Source organism: Aulonocara stuartgranti, assembly GCF_965226115.1.
Source record: "Aulonocara stuartgranti genome assembly, chromosome: 18".
In the NCBI taxonomy this organism is placed as follows: Eukaryota; Metazoa; Chordata; class Actinopteri; order Cichliformes; family Cichlidae; genus Aulonocara; species Aulonocara stuartgranti.
The window spans coordinates 6,846,457-6,861,858 of record NC_138954.1 but is presented as its reverse complement, the minus strand read 5'-3'; the positions used below and the strand labels follow the sequence as shown (position 1 = coordinate 6,861,858).

Here is a 15,402-nt window from a genome sequence, read left to right as displayed (position 1 = left end):
ATGAAAGACTTCTCGCATAACAGCCTTTTCACATAAAAAATAATGCTTATGTTTTAGCAGGTAAAGCATGTTAGTCATGGTCAGGTCTGACCATTCGGTCATGGTTAAATAGAATTGTTTACCCATTCTTTCTATCTTTATCGCTTTTTTGGAAGATATTGTGCTTATTTTTAAAGAAAATTGAAAATATTATCTGAGGGACAACAAAATGAGTTAAACTCAGAGCATGGTGGCAGATTTTGAATACTGCTTCATGTGAAAAGACCCAAACCAGCACCTGCATATCCGTATGAAAATTGCTAATAGCCACAAAGGTGTTTATTAATTTTTAAATAACCTGCCGGGATCGTTTCCACAGCTGCAGGAAGCTGTCTCCTTCAAACACATTAACAATATTGGAAATACTCAGTGTTATTTAGACAAGTGATATATCTGAATATGGGCAGGTGACAGCAAGCATGGCACCCATTTGCTAGAGACCTGCTAGCAGTAAATCCCACAGAGTTTGTAGTAAGGTGCTGGCAAGTTAAACACCAGCCAATGTTCATGGACCTGATCGATACGAATTTGCCTTCTCCCATTCACCTCTGTTGGGTGATGTCCAGAAATTTTCAGTGCTGCAGTGAATGTGTGAAATTGGATGTAGTCACAAAGCCAAGCTATCTGTTTGATTTCATTCCAGACTTTATGCTAAGCTAGGCTTACCTCATGTGCCATCTGTCAAACATGTTTGACAGGAAGCAAATATATGTTTCTTAACAAAATTGCTCTTTTTTTTGGTCGTATCTGGCAGCTTTGCAAACAGAATTGTGATCTGAATGCATGGTGGTACAAAAGTGTTCTTAATAATCACCTTTATCATAGGATGGAATATTTTTATCAAGATAGAACTGATCTTCTCCAGGATGATCTCGCAAAAAGGTGTAAGGCAAGAAAAGTTATGGAATTTCAAAAAACACATAAATAAATAATGATAATAATATGTAAATCATATGCTTTTGTCTTTGTGGTTGCCAGGTTTGCTGTCACCTGTGAGATACACTCAATGTGAAGCAATATCTTTCACAAGAACCGTGTTTTAGAGTCTAAGAAGCAATCCATCAAAGCTGTTCTCGTGGCATATGGTGGCACAACACCATACTAAGACTCCTTATGTTGGTTTTCCCTTTAACTTTTCTTCTTGCACAATAGATGCCAACAAAACCATTAACACCCCCGCCAAAAAAAATCCCTTCCTCTCTCACTGGTCTGATGGATAATCAAGCATGACTGAGAAAAGTGTGAGAAGTAAAAATGACTTTGTGTTAGGGAAAAACAGAAATTCACAATTGTACTACATAAGGGTAAAAAAAAATATCGACCACTCTTTTAAAAACTGTCCAGAGATGTATGAGCAATTTGTTCCCCTGCTGAGCTGCTAGTATGGCTGTTTCTACTAAGTTGACACTGCATAAACTTACGGTTAATGTATGAGTCCTATTTGTCATGAGTGGAGTTTGTTTTGTCCTTCCAAGCTGCTTCATCTAAAGATCTATGGCTCAGGATTGTACTTAGCATCCACGTTGCAGCACTGCCTAAAATAGGTAAATATGATTGATTCATTTTCTGTTTTACTTTTGACCCCAATATTACACACACACGAGCACACACACGCACACACAAAGACATTACATTAATTTTTTTTAACATTTTTTTTACTGAGTTGTGGCATTATGTGCTGGGATACTTTATCAAAGGAATATATTCTTATCACCAGTGCAGCTGCTGTTGGAAAGGTTTTTTCCATACTATCACATGGTTTTGGGCACATTGGAACTTTTGTGGCAGATAGACAGTACCCTGAAGAATAAAGGATACAATGGTTGGTTTATTACAGCATGTTTATTGAATTTCCAAAGCAGTTGTATCTTGTTTCATGCACATTGGGGTTCATATTAGCAGCTTGCCTTAAGGAAAAAGACCATTCAAAACAGCAACATGTTCCAAATTATATTCACTGAAATACGAGAACGAAGCTGAACCAAATTCAAACAAAGCTTTGCATGCGTCCTAAACTCACAAATGTGGTCATATACTTGTGCAGTGAGGCCTTGAGTAATGTTTTCGAAGGCTCATGTTTAGTCCCAAGTGCATTAAGAGTGTGTCAGATTCGTTTTTCTTTTTTAATTCGTGAACTCATTGTGATGACAAATAAGTAAGAGAACATTTTGGCATTAGCTAAATAGTTGCTTTTACTGACACCAACCAAATAATATTAAGTCTTTTTGTGTACCCGAGCTTTTTTAATCATGCCTGTCTCACGGTGTGACAAGTACTGTACAACAGCTAGAGTTACAAACTCAAAGTAAATAAATAGAATTGTGAAAATTTGCCTTTAGCTCAGGAGGTAGAACAGGTCATCTACTAATAGAAAGGATGTTGGTTCAATCCCTAGCTACTCCGTTCTACTAATCTGCCAAAGTATCCTTGGGCAAGATACTGAACCCTGAGTTGTTAGAAAAACCACAGAAAACTGATTGTGTGAATGAGGCATGATGAAAAGCTCTTTAAGTGCTCAAGTAGATTAGAAAAACACTACATACGAACCAGTCCACTTACCAAACCTCCAAATTAAAGCTATAATCAGTTGAAAATGACATAAAATTGACAAAAATTACAAACACAGGAACCAAAAACATTTTAAATAAGCAGCAAAGCAATAAAGCTGCGACCGTATGAAACTGTATTTTGTTGGAATGACGGCACGCACTGCCAGGCAGAGAGTCACTGAAATCCTGTCACACAAGATCAGTAACACAAGCTACACATGAGCTTATAGTTACTGCTTCTGCTGCTCCCCGCTGCTTTAAACCAAAGAGAAAAAACAACTTCTGTTTAAACACACAGTCTGGGTTCTGATTTGGGTATGCTATTTCCAACCAACAGAAAGCGCCAGTGAACTCCTGCTCCTGGTTTGCATGCCAATAGTTATCTAACATGGCCTTCGCATCTCTCCTCCAGGGATTCCCCCTAGCTATTGTAAGCGCTGTTCTGCTACTCTGAAAACTTTATTCAACTTTTGTGAGATAAACCATATAGAAGTTCAAGGAATCAAACAAAGATGTAGACTTACCCAGTATAAAATGACTGTTTGTTTTGCATAATGCACATGGAATAAAACTTTTTTTTGGTCGATAATCTTTTATCCAGGCTATTGTTTTGCAAGGGCATCAATGAAAATATCAAACATGGTTAAAAAATGAGCTGACATTCTGGGCAGTGGAAAGCCTGTAAGCAGCAACTAAACTGTTGAACCTCATAATTCACGAAATAATTAAAGTAAGCCTATGTCAGCGGAAAACGCACATTTTTAGCTGTTGTTGAAGTGATATAAGGTTAATCCATTCGTTAGTATACAAGATGAAAACTAATTAAAGACTCCTAAAACGCCAGATCATGTTCATTACATTTGACAAATCTGAGGTAAAGCAACTAATGTATCCTATATGGAGGCTGTACTTACTATAGTTTTCACTCTGACCTCAAACCCTGTTTAAACTTTCGTGTGGAAGTATATCATCTCATACATGTGGCTGATTCAATGTCCAGCTTTCCTACTGAGGCCAAATTCTTTACACACATAATGCTCTCACACACGCACACACAATTTTATATATATAGGATATATCAAGATGTTTTAGGAATCAGAAGGATACCAGCTAGAATGAGTAAATTCAAAGCCACGCCAGAAAACTCATGTGTTCTGTTTTCAGGTTCATTTTAAAGTTTTCCTTTTCAAACTGGACTTTCCACGCCTTCCTCCTAACTATCTCTTCCCTTCCCTGTTCTCCGTGGGAGTGAGTCCCTCTTGAGGCCTTCACCACGGCACCGTGCCAACTCCTATTTGGCTGTAGAACATTATTTGGAATTCACACGCATTTGAAGGGACACAGCAGGAGCAATTTCTCAGCACTCCAGGGGTGTTCTCTCTGCTTGGGGAAGAGATGGTGGGGGGATTTCTTGCTTGGCTACTGGTAACTCTCAGAGGGCATGCTTGGCATATCATAGATCTTAGTGGAAGGAAATGGCAGCAGAGCAGTGTTTGTGAATGTTCCAATTGTTACTGATTCACAGCATAGCTTGCAACTCTTTGAAAAGGGATCTTTGGAAGCTTGGGGAGGGCTGGGTGCAAAGGGCATCTCAGACTTTTATTCCTATTTCTCTTCTTCTCTGTCTTTCTTATCTCTTTCTGTCTTTTCCCTGGCAGAGCTGGGTTGTTAACTGGATCACAGACTGGAGGAGTAAGAATGATTTCATTTAGAATGGTGGGTGCATTCTTGTGTGAGCACTGCCTGAAATTGTACAGGCCCTTTTAGGGAAAAGAGGAGGGTTACAGCTGCACAGTATGACCGTTTCACTGACAAAAGGATGTAATGTGGATGGAAGCAATGAGGCGTGAATGAAATGCTTGTGTCATGTGTCAGATATGTTCCAAGACAGAAAATGGAAGTCATTTACATTTCTGGACTGATTTATTTCATAAGATGACAGACTCTGCAGTTCAATACAAAATAATTACCATTAGAATGTTACATCCCAAGAAAGTGTAAAAGTGCATATAAATGTAGTTTTATGTAAACTTTTGTAAACCTTTTGATAATCTGATGTTTTTGCTTTTTCCTTTGCACAGATTTAAAGTCTACATAAAGCAGATGGATGGACTGTTGGAGGCTGTGTGCAGAACGCCATAAGACTTCTGCTATGTCTCCAACTGGTGCATAGCAGTGCTGTACAAATTATTGCAGAAATCGGGAGACATGGCAATAAAACCCTCTGCTACAGCCACCTTACCCTTGGCTCCCCGTTATGTTTTTGTATTGATCCTAAAATTTTAGTACTGACTTTAAAAGCTTTAAATAGCTTTGAGCCAAAATTAATCGCTGACCTCTTGCGTATGTCTGAGCAAGGAAAGAAGGATGTGAGAAGGGGGGGGAGGAGCAGGGCTGCTTTGTAAAGCCTTGCTGTGTCTTCCTGTAAGAATGCATCCTCTGAACTGGATGACACGTATAGACAAAACAATGTGTATGAGAGACACAAGGCAGTTAAATGGATTCTTTTGAATGAGCCCTGTGTGTGTGAGTGTGTGTGTGTGGGTGTGTCTGTGTGTGTCTGTGTGTGTGGAATGCAGAGACCAAGAAATCTTGTTGACAACTTGTTGTTAGGATCTTACAAATTTGGATATTTTTTGAGTGTGCGTCCAGTCCTTATGTACATAATGCAGTTCAAACAACCTCTGAGCTGTTTAGTGTTAAGTTTGTTTCCTTTAAGTTGCTGCAAATGTGATTTGATCTCTTGCACAGACCAGTCTTAGGCCTATGTGATAGCAGAAAAAGCATGTAACACACAAATTCAGTCCGATGAACTGTGATATGCATGACTATTTGGCAGTGGTAACACAACGATCCACTAGCATAACCGTCTGTGGATTTTCCTTCATGAACTAACACGACTAAGAGTTGTCAACAGCACTAAAGGCTCTTCAAGGCTGTACTAAGGCTAATAGGTGGTTTGAGCTCACACCATCCATCCATCCATCCATCCATCAATCTTTTTCCACTTATCCACAACTGGGTTGTGGTGGCAGAAAGTTACACTGGGTATTCCAGACATCCCTTTCCCCGGGCGGGGAGGGATACTTTATCTCTTCAGTGAGTTCTGGATCTTTCCCGGGGTCTTCTCCCAGCTGGATGTGCTTGGAAACCTCCCAAAAGAAGGTGACCACGATGCATTGTAATCAGATGTCTGAAGCACCTTATTTGGTTGTTTTGAAATGTATATTTACTACCACCACCCTCTGGATAGCCAAAATTCTCACAGTCTCATCGCTGTGTCTGTTGATCTATAATGGTAGCTATTAAGAAAAATATATAAAGTTATATAATGCTTTCAATTACTTACTTATTACCCCCTTATTTTAGTGTACCCACTTTGAAGTGTTTGTAGATAATTTCTACAATTATTAAATTGTAAAATGTAAAATACACTGAGATTCAATTTAACTGGACAGGAATAATGGCCTTGATTGTTGGATGTATTATAAAGTGTTACCAGAAAAAAAAACTGTTCTGAATTAATTTCCCTGAGACTAGAAATCATCCAAAACTTACAAGGAGTAATTTGTGTTTTGAGGCATCAAACTGGCCTCGAATTGAGATAGACTGTTTTCATTCCCACAAGTCTATACTCGGCTAATAGAAAGCACATAAAAACTGTATGTAAGTGGTTCCCAAAAGATCTGACCTTCTCACTCTGACTGCACTTGAAAGTTGAAATTATGAATGTCAATAACATGGTTGGAGACAAGACCCAGTCATAAACGGAGTCGAACACAGACTAAAACATGTGTTTTGCAGATATACACCTCTCTGTTCGATTGTAAAAAGACCACATGGTTCATAGCACTGTCAATCATACCCTGTTCTGCCACACCACCAACAAAATGTTTTAGAACATGTTTTACTCCACAAAACACACACAGACTACATAGATGGTCAAACTCCAAAGACATTTGGCTCAAAACCAGCGCTGAAATTAATGCAAAACTATGACGCTGCTGTGCTGCTACATGTATGTGAATTTGGAAGATTCATTGGCTTTTCATGTCCACAGTCAGTGGACTGTATCTGTGAAAAATTTTCTGGACAACACACTGTTCTGTATCAGTCCTGCTTTCCACTTTGTTCAAACCAAATTTATTTCTTAAGGCAATAGAGAATTTATGCAAACCTACTTACCTACTTTTTCCATGTGTGGAAAAAGTAATTGCCCCTCTTGTGAAATCATGAATTAACTGTGATTAATCAAATTGTTTGGAAAGCTGAGTTCAGTTCCACTAAACACACAAGCATGATTATTAGCAGACCTGTTGAATCAAGAAATCACTTAAATGGAACCTGTCTGACATTCATCAGTCTGGAAAGGGTTAAAAAGTGATTCCTAAAGGCTTTGAAGCCTTCAGTGAACCATTAAACACAAATGGAGAAACTTGGAACAGTGGTGACATTTCCCAGTGTTACGTTTCGGTGTTGTCAGTGTGTTGTTTTTGGCGTGACTGTTATGTGTTTCCTGTTTTACTTTGAAAGTCTGTGTTATCTTAGTGTTTTCCGTGGGACCCCTCCAGCCTTCATCCGCCTTCGCTGGAGGGTCCGAGGGACCGCTCCAGCCTTTGTCGTCTGCTGGAGGGTCAGTGGGACCGCTCCAGCCTTCATCAGCTTCGTCTGCCTTCGCTGAGGGGAGGGTCCGTGGGACCGCCCCAGACTTTGTCGTCGCTGGAGGGTCCGTGGGACCGCTCCAGCCTTCATCCGCCTTCGCTGGAGGGTCCGTGGGACCGTTCCAGCCTTCGTCGTCTGCTGGAGGGTCAGTGGGACCGCTCCAGCCTTCATCGGCTTCGTCTGTCTGGATCAAACTTTTCACTTGGTGTTAAATGTTTGATTTTTGGGTGGGGGGAACTGTTACGTTTCGGTGTTGTCAGTGTGTTGTTTTTGGCGTGACTGTTATGTGTTTCCTGTTTTACTTTGAAAGTCTGTGTTATCTTAGTGTTTTCAGTTAACGTTTCCCTGTCTCGTCAGTTCTGAGTTGCCCCAGCTCAGTTTCCCTCTTGCTGTCCATTTTCCTGATTGCTCCCTGTAGGTATTTAAACCCTGTGTTTCAGTGTGTCATGGTCGCGATCTCCCCCGTGTTGTAAATAGTTTGGTGTTTTGTTGTAAATAAATAGTTTGTTGTAAATAGCTGTAAATAGATTTGTCGATAGATTGAGATGCTGTGGCACAACCTTAAAGGGACATACTCAAAAACCCTCAGATTTGCCTGAATTATAACAATTCTGCAAAGATGAGTGGGCCACAATTCCTCCACAGCGCTGAAAAAGTGTGACACAAACACTTGATTGTAGTTGTTGCTGCTAAGGGTGGCTGAAACAGTTATTAGGTATAGGAGGCACTCAATTTTTTACACTGGGTGATGTAGGTTTGGATTTTTCCCCCCTTAATAATAAACACCTTTATTTAGAAACTGCATTTTGTGTTTACTTGTGTGATCTTTATCTAATTTATCTAATTTAATTTGTTTGATAATCTGAAACATTTAAGCGTGACAAACACAATAAAATAGGTAATCAGGAAGGGGGCAAACACTTTTTCACAGCATTGTATTTGAGGTCCCATCTGTGCAGATCTGAGTTATACTCAACATATGCTCTAAATACCAAAACAAACAGTTTAAATTTCCAAAAATGGGATCTTCCAACCTTCTCATTTTGATGAAATATATCTTCACAACCGTTTGCTGTCATAAAGCTGTTTGGATGTGATTTTGTAGATGATAGGCACTCCGCATGAATGGAGCAGTGAGCACCACGACACAAGGCGACGTGCAGTAAGTCATTCCTTGACTTGTTATTTTTCCCCTTCTGCCTCTTTTGAACAGTTCCACTGAAGCAATGGAAGCATTGTGTCTAAAAGATGGCCGGATATGGGCCTCCAGCCACAGGCACAGTAGCTTTCCTTGATATGTGTATGTGTGCTAGTGTCTGAGCTCGTGCATGTTGGGGGGGATTTACTGGTGACAGAGCCATAATGAAGATTAGATGGTAAATTTCTTCATAAAGAACACTAGAAGAAGTATCATAGTGTATCAAAATTTGACAAATGACAACTTTTATTTAGTACTATTAGTAGCATAATGAAACACAATAATATGGTTCTAGATGATTATGGCCATCACACAGACTCATTATAACTCACTGTTATTTTCTTTGTTCTTCCAACTAAATGTGCCAGAAAGTATCCACCTCACAAAGCATTTATTTTCAACTTTCTCCTGATTGTTTATTTGAGCAGAAATTAAAGTTGATTTAATTTGAGGAGTAACTTAACTCATTATACAAAAAACAACAGAATAAAATTTAGAGTTTTTTATTATTTAGCATTGTGGAAGATGAAACAGCTGAGTGTAGTGGTGCAGCATGGAGCAAACAATGAAATAAGCCATTTTGTGTGTGTGTGTGTGTGTGTGTGTACATGTTGTGATCAGCTGACCTGTGCTGCAACACAGATCATTGTGGATTTAGCCAGTTTAATTCAACAAGATGTAAGCAGATATTTCACAAGCCATAAGACTGATTTCCTGTCAGACATTGTAAAGCTTGTGAACAATTGACCAATTTCACCAAGTACTGCAACCAAGAAGTTTAGCCTGTACTAAACTTAACTAAACTGCCATGTTCAATGTTTTCAGGCAATCTTTGAATAAGACAATATTACCTTACTTCAATTTGTTTTGCAAGAGCCAGCCATCCATGCTTTCCACATATCCATTTCAGGGTCGCAGGCGGGGCAAGTATCTCCCTTCCATCATTAGAAGCAGTGCTATAACACACGAAAAATTGATTTATTAGACAATTGTACACATTAATCTGTAGTATGTAGTAGTATGCAGTATGCCAAATTCAATTGGAATCCTTTGCATTTCATGTCATACTGACCAAAAATTATAAGATGACCCCAAGGTATTTATTAGTATACTGCATTTAGTAATAAGCTTGTAAAGGACTTTCAGACACAAAATAGTTTTAAAAAGAAACTGATTTAGGAGAACATGTCAGTTATTTCACACCATGTATTGCTGTTGTTAAGTCTATAATTAGTAGACGTTGATGTTGGCTAAGTCACTAGCGACTCAAATGGGGATATTTAGCAGCCTTTGCAGAAATTGTTATTTGATGACATAGTTACTCACACACAAACAGCCAGTCTGAACAATGTAACAATTGCATGAAGAGGAAATGTTTGGGGATTTTTTTGCATATGCATATGTAAATTGTATGTGTATGTAATTATTGATAGTTATGCTTCAGCCGTAAGAAAAGCAGAACTACAACAATAGTAGTTTTCATTTTATCAGGTCATTAGGTAAAAATACCATCAATATATATCAATATATGCTTAGTTTTAATCGTCTGCAGAGTATCACAGTAAAGAAAGTGCAGTTTTGATTCCCTTTGGAAGTATAGGCAATGCTTCTGCTAGACTGTAGACAAACACTGCTAGTCTGGACAAACAATAACACAGTCCTTTAATAAGATCTCCAAATAAAACACTCCAGCATATAGGAGGTCTGCCCACACCTCAATATTGCAGCTATACTATGGAAACAATGGTGTATTAACCTCAGCCTTGCTGATTTCCTCACCAGTCCACATGTTCAATCAATGTTGAACACATCCCAGCCAGGGCACCATTCATTACTAGACATTATAAGTAACGTTATCCCTCAGTTTTAAACATGGTCATCGACCTGGGGGCCAGTTAATGATAGAAAAATGATATCATTTGCAGTCGTGTTCCTTTGTAAGCTGACCCCGAAAACCACACGGGGTCTCTTCATCTTGACCACGTCGGCTATCGATTTCCACTGAGGATAATGACTTTTTATGTCTGTAATATATGAGGGTATGTTTGATGTAGGCTGATCTGTTTGCTCACTGTAGCCCATTTTCATTGCCATTGTCAGGGGAGTCATATCAAGGAAAGCTAGAAGCAATATATATTAGAAGACACTCTATGGACATTGCTTAGCAGGCTTTAGCCTCTCATTTTCGTGAGCAGCTCATCTATCCGAAGCCTGGTTCTTTTTTCCAGTCACATTCACTGGTGTTCGAGACATATTGTACAATTTACTAGCTGTTTTGGTTAATTGCATTAAGTTGCACTCTAAAATAAAGTTATATACTCTTTCATTTCCAGCTTGTGGAAAAAGCAATGAGTCTTTAAATGTATGTTTAATTACATTTCTAACTTTTTGCTTTTTTTTGTTCCACAAAACACTCATAACTGTGACAGCAAAATGCAAACTACATGAAAGGAAACTAATTTATTCTTGGTGAAGAGAACTTAGTCTTATTTGATGTTTCAGAGTTGTACTTTAAATTCAAGTTTAATTAAGTAGCTTTCAATACCCCACATGCCACGCTTGCAAATAAGAGATGTTTTACTTTCCTAAATTGCCTCTTTATTTCAAGGTTATGTGCTTTGATTACTCTCTTTTGAATTACAAATAAAATGCACCTGAAACACAACCAGTGCTATAATAGATGGCAGTCAAACAGTATGTGGAAGATTTTAAAGATGTTGGAGGCAATCTGAAAAAAATGATATTACTTAAAATTATAGAATTTAATTTGATGTTCGTATAAGTGATACAAAGACTATCATTGCAGAGACAGAGAAATTGTTCCATCTTTCATCTAGGTGCTCATTTTTGCCCCCCTTGACTACTGGTTGCTTGTAATGTTGATGAGCCAGGAAACTAAACTTATTCTACTTCTTACATTTGTTTTGGGCAACCCCAAATACATGGAAAAAAATTAATGGACTATTCTATAAAAGCGCAGCAGCTACCTTTATTTTTGTGTTCTATCTTTGCTAAAGGTGACTATAACAAGCTAATAAAAATTTTAAAGACCCTCACTTTAAAAACCTAGCAAAAGTTTTAGCAATAATTGCTTACTGAACTTTTATGAACAATTTGAGATCGTGTGAGGTCAAGAGTAGCATTCATAAGGTCCTGTAGTTATAACCTTTCTAAAGGACAGTGAGTTGGGAGAAATTAGCTTCGGCAGCATACGGATAATGACCTGCCGTCTGGCTCAGCACTCACACTCGACAAAGAAAAATAAAAAAATAAATAAAGTAAACCCACCCTCCCCCCTTCTTAGGGTTAATGGACACATGGATTTATTTTTTTCCCCCTCTTTGTAGCCCAATTTATCTCGTTCTTATTGGCATTACCCTCTTGTCTTTGTACTCCAGCAGGGAGGAGGGGAGGCCAAGCGAAACATGAGACCGTAATGAGATTTTGCAGACATTGCACCATGTAGAATTTCGGATGTTCATATTACAGTTTGTCAATATCCAAGAGAACGTATTAAATCGGGCATTCTTGACGTAGCAGTGGAATGACTGATTACATGACCCACTTTTACGTGCTTAATCAAAAAGTGGATATATAGGCATTTAGTCCTGTTTTTCTCCAATCAATCCAAGAGAATAGATTGTCAGTGAAACATTACTGGGTAATACCATCTTGTTTATGATAATATTGTGAAGGCAGGGAGAAAATAATATTGTTAAAACCTTTCTAGACCTAGGTCTTTCTCTCCGTCTCTCCAGTTTGGCCTACTTTGTTTCTTTTAATAATGGAACATTACTTGTTTTTTATATTTACATTTTCATTTTTAGCTTTTGATATTGCAGACATAGATTGAAAACGAGTTTTGTTCTTGAGTCAAAGCATCTTTAGGTAGACATGAGGTAGTGTACCTAATGTGGCAAAAAAAGAAAAATATCGAAATGACCTGACGCATTAGAAAAAACAACTGTAAATTTTAAGAACATGTTTCTTAAACATATTTTTATCCTTAAAAAGAGCTTTGGCATTTTAAACTATATAGAGAACTGCTGGTTCCCTGCTATGCAGTAACACTTGTGTCAGCTGCTAGACACATCATAATAAGCAGGTAATATCCAGTGGCTTTTTACAGGCACATTACTGTAATAATCCTGGGCTGCTGAATATTGTTAAGTGGAGTGTTGTTCTGCTCATATTGCTCCCTGCTCCAATTTGACAAAGCCACTTAGGCTCCTCCATGTTCAGTCATTTCCACTTGGACTGGAGGGGATTTAAAGCCACTGGAAATGAAGTCTGTGCAGTGACATCACCATGCTGCTTCTGCATGTGTGTGTATTTAACTTCAGTCCTAGAGTGATTTTTGTGCCTGCTTGTGTGTGAATTCTTGTAGGAAGTCTATTGCAATTTTCTACTTCGTGTGTGTGTGTGTGTGTGTGTGTGTGTGTAAAACATTGTGAAGCCCACAGATTTTTATAGAGTACAGGGTCTTTAGGTGTGTAAATTCAGTGGCCGACTGCATGACATCATGACGGATGAGTTAATCATGTCAAAGTTTCATTGGATGGGTCACATGATGCAAAGCCTGCTGGGATTCCCACTTTAAAGGCAATACAGAATATTATTTTTGGTCTCTGATAAAGTGGCACTGTTTTTTTTAGAAGCAAGTTCACTGCAAGGAAAAAAGGTACACATGTATATGTTCTAAATTCATTGAAAGCAAATACAAAACAGAATTCGGATTCGGTTTTACATTAAGTAACATAAACATATGTTTATGTTCATTTAGACAATGTACAGGAGCTTACAGAGTTAGAATTTTACGAGTCTATCGACATAAAAGATATAAAGTGATCTCCCTTCAGCTGCTGTTATCAGACTGCTGCTGATTTCCAAACACATTATTTTATGCTGCTACCATGAGACCAATTCACTCTTAATTAGAAAGTGAATGTATTGCACTGCATTACATCATATAGCAATGGTTCATTGCTGGTATGTGTTGAACAGATAGTTTGAGACTTTAATTATTTTTAATCTGCTATCAAGACTTTTTATCGAGAGTTTTAGGGTTGTGGCAAGAATGTGAATTTATATTCTGAATAGGTCAAAGGTTGAGGTTTGATACGTTTCCCTGATGTCTGGGTTATGTTTGCGAATATTTTTTTTTAACTACAGGAGAGCCAGCCCTCGAACACAGGTGTTTGACATGTGTTATTTGTTTCTACACTAAACACTTCCTGCAGAGTTTTCTAAAGTGCTGAAAATCATATTATCAAGCAAAAACAACATTCAAGCAATATTTATCACTCTAGAACTTCTTATTTGTCATGTTAAGAGAGATAAGGGTAACAGATAGAAGCTGACTGGTCATTTTTACAATCTATCTTAAAGCTTATCATTATTTACATGTGTGATGATACAATGTTCTGCTATGCTAGCTGTGTTTTTTGACCATCTTTGCTGTACGTCAGAGCCGCCAATGCAGACAAAATAATCTAGACACCCACCAGTACTTGGACCAACTGCTGGTCCCAGAAGATTGAAGCAGTCAGCATCCATCTCATATCCAGACTATATCTACCAGAATTTATATTTCCACCTAGCATGAAATCTACATCTATAAACATAGAAGATATTTACTGTATTCACTTCCAATGAGATCAATTTTTTTTCCCTCATACACTGTCACAAAGCCCCTTCCTTTCAACTGTGTATTTTGAATAGATGGAGAACAGGTATCACTTGCGTCCACCTGAGAATCCAATTTTGCACAAAGGACATTCGGCTAACACTCATTTGTCTGTCAGCAAGATATCTCAAACTGGTATGAATGTATTTCCATGAAAATTTGTGGTAAAACATATACTTCAGGCTTTAAAAAAATCACTTAGTTTAGGGAGATGGCACGTTATAATATATGATCCCTAAAATCCCCTAGAGATGGTTTTAAAAACAGAAACTTGATAGTGATAAGAAATTATGAGTTTGTGTGCCAAATATTATCATTTAGTATCAATTTAAGGTTCTCCCTCAGAAGTATAAATCCCCTTTACAACCACTAGCCATCTGTTAGGTTTGAAGGCTCCATTTTTGTGTACAAATCCTTTATCAAAGATCTAAATTTAGTATTGTGACTATGGTTATGATTGTTGTAGGATAGATTGTTTATTTTGTGGAACTCAAGGCAAATAAATGGATGTTTTGGGGTTTACATTTACAGTTCATTTACTTGGAAATTCTGACATCACTTCACATTTAAAGAACAAAGGGATGGGCAAAATCTGACTGTGCAATGCAAACTCTGTTTGCAAGCAACCAAGCTGCTCTCAGCTTCAAAAGACTCCACCTCCAACCTAAAGAAACATCTGGAAGTAAGTTCTTTTTTTTAAAAAGCTAATGTTAGCCTACTGCAGCTATGTTGTTTTAGTTGGGGCAGCTACCTGGGTTTTGTGACACTTCAGTGTCTTCGATGTGCTGTTGCTGTGTGATTTATTACTATTACTGAAGGCTGCATTACAACCTGCAAATAATCATGTGCAGTTCTGAAAGCAGACAGAAAAAAACATATTGCTGATACAAAAATAGTTTTCTTTACGAGATCACTGCAAAAAATGCAGCCGTACCTCATGTCCACCCTACTGTTACTCATTATATATTAAGATTTAAAAATCTAGTTGGTATTGCTTTCAGAGCTGCACATGATTATTTGCAGCTAGCAGGTTGTTAATGCTATCCTTCAAGTCTAACAGTCTGCAGTTTATGAACTAACCTCAGCTAACGCCAGCTAACAATGTTAGCTTGGTGGCGAGTAGCCTTCAGTAATAGTAATAAATCACGCAGCAATAGTACATTCATGTAGTTGTAAAAAGCATGACAATATATCAAGTAATCCAAAGTATTCAGAATACTGTACTCACATTGAGTAACTTAGCAGAATACGCTACAAACTACATTTTG

The 15,402-nt window shown here is 38.1% G+C and overlaps 1 long non-coding RNA gene across 1 annotated transcript; it reads left to right on the top strand.

Moving 5' to 3' along the window:
- The first annotated feature begins 3,887 nt into the window (after nt 1–3,887).
- Nucleotides 3,888–5,593, top strand: LOC309693114. Its single transcript, XR_014272576.1, has 3 exons — nt 3,888–3,986; nt 4,247–4,304; nt 4,670–5,593. It is a non-coding gene; the product is annotated as an uncharacterized lncRNA (long non-coding RNA).
- The last annotated feature ends 9,809 nt before the right edge of the window (nt 5,594–15,402 follow it).